We start from the raw sequence: 6,000 nt of genomic DNA on the forward strand, positions 1-6,000 counted from the left end.
CAGTTAAAATGTAGTATTCTTTCTTCCCAATCCTGATTCTCGAGGCTTTTGGATTTGCGTCAGTTCTCAGCAAATTGATTTGAAGTACGCGGCATACGGATGACAGCAGCAGTGCCGTAAAAGTGGGCAAACAGTGATAATGTACAATGAAAGTGACTAATTTTCTTTGGAAATAGCACTGTATTCAAGTAATGACAGATAAATATTATATATTAATCATTTTATTTTGTTGCTCTAGCATTAGCCATTTTTTCAACCAGTTATTGGACTTCAGGTCCGAATATTATTCAAACTACTGTTTTTTTGTATATAAGCCCAAACATGTGTCAGTACCTACTTACCGTCTTCAGCGGCTACTTTTATTCCGTTTCGTAATATGTAAAACCGTTTTAGGTGATATTTACTCTAATGCAATAAGGGTGGGTTCAATGTATCGGTGGCAAAGTGCCAGACTGCAAATCTAGAGGTGTCCATTCGATCCCCGATCAGTCATAAGATTTTAACAGTCACATCTTTCAACTCTGGCAATGTTTGTTAATCTGAAAGAATCTGAGTTGCACAGTTGTTCAGAATCCACGTTGAACTGTAGGTCCTCATATTGCTGGTGAGATAAGTCGTCTGTTCAAACGCCGGAGGAAGACAATGGCATACCACCTCCAACATGACGCTGCCTATGAGAGTACTGTGACCTACAAAACACTCACCGAATTCATGACTGCTTTACTTCAATGAAATTAAGTCTAAAAACTGTTCGCGTCTGCTGTTGTTACTATCTAAAATTTTCTACGTTGTTCATTTCAGTGGGACTCTCTTTATATTACTGTGCCTTGTTAGCTTGTCATCTGAGTTTACATAATAATATTGTGAGTTTGGTTGGCAAACTGACAAATCACTTCACCTAAAAATTTCGTTTTTTGTTGCACGAGATCACTTTCACGAATGTATTTTACTCTTTCTTGTACACTGATGGCTTATACACTGGAGAAAAAAGCTCGCAACACTAAAACGTAATTAATGAAGAGCAATGAAATTTGGGGATTACATTTATCTAGGTACATTGCAAGATGACAGGTTAATGCAAGGGCGAGATAAGCCTTTACAATTGTGATATGCTAATACACGAATATCCGGTGGCCGGCCGCTGTGGCCGAGCGGTTCTAGGCGCTTCAGTCCCGAACCACCCTGCTGCTCCTGTCACAGGTTCGAATCCTGCCTCGGGCAAGGATGTGTGTGATGTCCTTATGTTAGTTAGGTTTAAGTAGTTCTAAGTCTAGCGGACTGATGACCTCAGATGTTAAGTCCCATAGTGCTTAGAGCCAATTGAACCATTTTTGAATAACCGGTGTAATCGCCAGAATATTGAAGGCAGGCATACAACCGTGCACGCATTGTGCTGTACAGGTGCCGGATGTCAGTTTGTGGGATCGTATTCCACGACTGTTGCAGTTATCTGTCAGTACGTGGACGGTTAATACTGTTTGTGGATGACGTTGGAGTTGTCGTCCGATGATGTGACATACGTGAGCGATTGGACACAAATCTGGTGGTCGAGCAGGCCAAGGCAACATGCAGACTCCCTGTGCAGCAAGTTGGGCTACAACAGCGGTACGTGGACAAATGTTATCTTGTTGGAAATCATGTCGTGGAATTTTGTTCATGAATGGAAGCACGACAGAAAAAATCACCAGAATGACGTACAAATTTGCAGTAATGACGCGTGGGATAACCACGATACTGCTACTGCTGTCGTACAAAATCACACGCCAGATCATAAGTCGAGGTGTAGGTCCAGTGTGTCTAGCACGCAGACATGTTGGTTGGAGGCCCTCAACTGGCCTCCTACTAACCAACACACGGCCTTCACTGGCACCGAGGCGGAACCAGCTTCCATCAGAAAACGCAACAGACCTCCAAACTACCCTACAATAAGCTCTCACTTAAGATCACTGAAGTCGCAAGTGGCGGTGATCGGCGTCAGTGTAAGGCACCCTACAGGGCATATGGCTCAGAGCTGTCCTTGAAGAGTCCATTTTTAACAGTTCGTTGTGCCACTGTGGTGCCAACTGCTGTTCAGAATGCTGCTGCTGATGATCTACGATGCGCCAAACACGATTGTTTTCTCTCTCCGTAGTGCCAGGGGGCCATCCGGAGACTGGTGTTGTGACCATACATTTTCATGACTTCGGCGTCCAACAGTCCTGTACAGTGGTGACATTCTGGAAAAGTGTGTGTGTTTTTTTTTTTTTTTTTCAGAAAGAACGTCCAGCTTCTCGTAGCCTTATTACACGACTTGGTTCAAATTCATTGAAATGTTAATAATGGCGTCTTTGTCGCTCTGAAGACATTCTTGAATATCATCAACTCACTACGTACAGTCTGAAAGGCAACCAACACTCACGACCGTTACAGCGTGTATTTAAAGCAAACCTGATTTGTACCCTCATAGTGTGGCTACTAGCGCCACTCTGATGCGACTGGCGCGATATATCGATATACATCCAACTTTTACGTCGCACAGCTCCTTCTTCATGCTGCAGTTCTTTTCCGTCAGAAGTCAGCATTCTCATCCGTCGTGAAGATGCTAAGACAAGAACAGTATATGTTTTGGCAGATTTCACATTGAATTTATACACTACTGATCATTAAATTTGCTACATCAAGAAGAAATGCAGATGATAAACGGGTATTCATTGGACAAATATATCATTCTAGAACTGACATGTGATTACATTTTCACGGAGTTTGGGTTGATAGATACTGAGGAATCAGCACCCAGAACAATCACCTCTGGCGGTAATAACGGCCTTGATACGCGTGTATTCGTCATCGCCATAGTGGGGTATCACCCGGCGTGATGGTATGGGGTGCCATTGGTTACACGTCTCGGTCACCTCTTCTTCGCATTGACGCGTACTTTGGACAGTGCACGTTACACTTCAGATGTGTTACGACCCGTGGCTGTACCGTTCATTCGATCCTTTCGAAACCCCACATTTCAGCAGGATAATGCTCGACCGCTCGTTGCAGGTCCTGTACGGGCCTTTCTGGTTACAGAAAATGTTCGACTGCTGCCATGGCCAGCACATTCTCCAGATCTCTCACCAATTGAAAATGTCTGGTCAATGGTGGCCGAGCAACTGGCTCGTCACAATACGCCAGTCACTACTCTTGATGAACTGTAGTATGGTGTTGAAGCTGCATGGGCAGCTGTACCTGTACACGCCATCCAAGCTCTGACTCAATGCCCAGCCGTCAGGACGGCCAGAGGCGGATGTTGTGGGTACTGATTTCTCAGGATCTATGCACCCAGATTGTGTGAAAATGTAATCACATGTCAGTTCTAGTATTATATATTTATCCAATGAATACCCGTTTATCATCTACATTCTTCTTGGTGTAGCAATTTTAATGGCCAGTAGTGTAAGTAAGCTGTTAACTATTTCCAAATTAATTACCATTACAGTTTATACATTTATCCCACTGTGAGACAAGACTGTCACTCCCCCACGGGAAAACGTTTGCGGTTACCTACGGAACTATAACTGTACCCAGGCTTTCATCTCTTTGTCCGGCGCAAATCGACGCCTCAAATGTCTTTCTTCAAGTCAGCTGAAATATGGACATCGTATGGGGAGGGATCTGGAATGTATGTAGGCTGTGTAAGGGCTTCCCCTGCGGAATGTCCGCAGCTTAGCCGAAGGAAAAGGCTGTACTTACTCCAACGAAAGTCTTGATGACCTTTCCGTTGACTGCTTACTGACTTCTTGGAACGCGGAATCACAATTAACACACAGCGGCACGTGGACGCCTTGCAGAAACTGAAACGCGCCATCAAGTCCAAACTCCCATGAATGTTGACGGATGACATCATTCTGTTGCAGGGTAATGCCTGCCAACATATTGCCAAGTTTGAAGTTTCGCTGGGAAGCCCTGCTCCATACAGTCCCGATCTCTCGCCATGCCCCATTTTAGGGGCCCTGAAGAAAGACATTCGTGGCCGTTGAAATGCATCGAACGAAGAGGTGCACGCCTGGATATAGTCTTGGTTCCGTAGGCAGCCGCAAACTTCTTCCATGAGGGCACTGACCGTCTTATCTCACAGGGAGTAAATGTATTAACACTTATGCCGATTACTTTTGAAATAATAAACAGTTTACTTATTTTTTCCCATGTGCCTCGTTTTCATTTGGCTGCCACACCATGCACAACTTCCGTTGATGTGTAAAGTAGGAAAAACAACGCTGAAAACGTTTAACAAGATACTGCACTAGATTTACCGCACTCTGGTGTCAATTCTGTTAAGTAACACAAATTAGTGCCCAGTACTGCATTACATGTTCACCTCCGTAAGTGAGTCGTCAGCACGGCCGGGATCGATTCCCGTTTCCTCCGGGGATTTTTCCTTGTTGTGGCGAGGGGGGGGGAGGGGGGGAGGGGGGGAGGGGGGGGGGAAGAGGGTCGGAACAGGCGGCACTTAGCCTCGTGATGCCAATTGAGGAGCTACTTGACCGAGAAGCAGCGGCTCCGGGTCACGAAAAGTGACAATGGCTGGGTGGGCAGTGTGCACACCACGTGTCGCTCCATGCCGCTTCCAATGCGTCATTGGCAAACAACGACAAGGCCATCGGTTGCTACCAATGGAGCTGACAGCGAATTTACGCTTTTAGTGCTCTCTCTCTCCATATATATATATATATATATATATATATATATATATATATATATATATATATATACGACTGGCCATTACAATTGCCACACCAAGAAGATATGCAGATGATTAACGGGTATTCATTGGTCAAATATATTATACTAGAACTGACGAATGATTACATTTTCACGCAATTTGGGTGCACAGATCCTGAGAAATCAGTACCCAGAACAACCACCTCTGGTCGTAATAACGGCCTTGATACGCCTGGGCGTTGAGTCAAATAGAGCTTGGATGGCGTGTACAGGTACAGCTGCCCATGTAGCTTCAACACGATACCACAGTTCATCAAGAGTAGACTGGCGTATTGTGACGAGCCAGTTGCTTGGCCACCATTGACCAGACGTTTTCAATTGGTGAGAAATCTGGAGAATGTGCTGGCCAGGGCTGGAGTCGAACATTTTCTGTATCCAGAAAGGCCCATACGCCCCAACGCGAGCACCAATGTCGCGATACGATAAACCGCAATCGCGATAGGCTACAATCCGACCTTTATCAAAGTCAGAAACGTGATGTTACGCATTTCTCCTCCTTACACCACATCATTTCACCAGGCAACGCCGGTCAACTGCTGTTTGTGTATGAGAAATCGGTTGGAAACTTTCCTCATGTCAGCACGTTGTAGGTGTCACCACCGGCACCAACCCTGTGTGAATGCTCTGAAAAGCTAATCATTTGCATATCACAGCATCTTCTTCCTGTCGGTTAAATTTCGCGTCTTTCCCAAGGTAGTTGTTACAGGCAGCCTGGTAAACCAAGTTTGACATCTGAGATTACATTGTTTAGCTATCTTAAACAGTGGAGTTTACGTTAGTAAATGCTACCAGATTCGTTAACTTTGGCTAGTGTCTTATCGCAAAACGCATAACAAGTCAGCGATTTGGAATTTTCTTCTATTTCAAAATAGTGTTTTATGACTATTTACTCTGCATTATCAGTGCAGGTAAATGTTGAAACGTCCCCTTTAGAACAATTTATACATATGAAACGTCCCCTTAGAACAATTTATACACGACTGTGCTTAACCTGACACACAATATTTTTAGCGCAACGCAATCTGACTTTCAATAATCCCTACAAAACAATGGCCCTGACTAACTTTAACCTATACCTTTCAGAAATCACTTACCTCACCAAAAATCTTCGTTACTCGAACTACTGCTAAACAGCGAGCGCCACTACTGCCAGCTAAATAAAAGATTCAAACTACTGAAGGCACTAACTACTGATAGTCTTAGCAAATGAAAGATTCTAATAGAGAACAAACAATGTATTTACCTCAATGTTCA

This window comes from Schistocerca cancellata, chromosome 9 (genome assembly GCF_023864275.1).
Source record: "Schistocerca cancellata isolate TAMUIC-IGC-003103 chromosome 9, iqSchCanc2.1, whole genome shotgun sequence".
Taxonomy (NCBI): domain Eukaryota; kingdom Metazoa; phylum Arthropoda; class Insecta; order Orthoptera; family Acrididae; genus Schistocerca; species Schistocerca cancellata.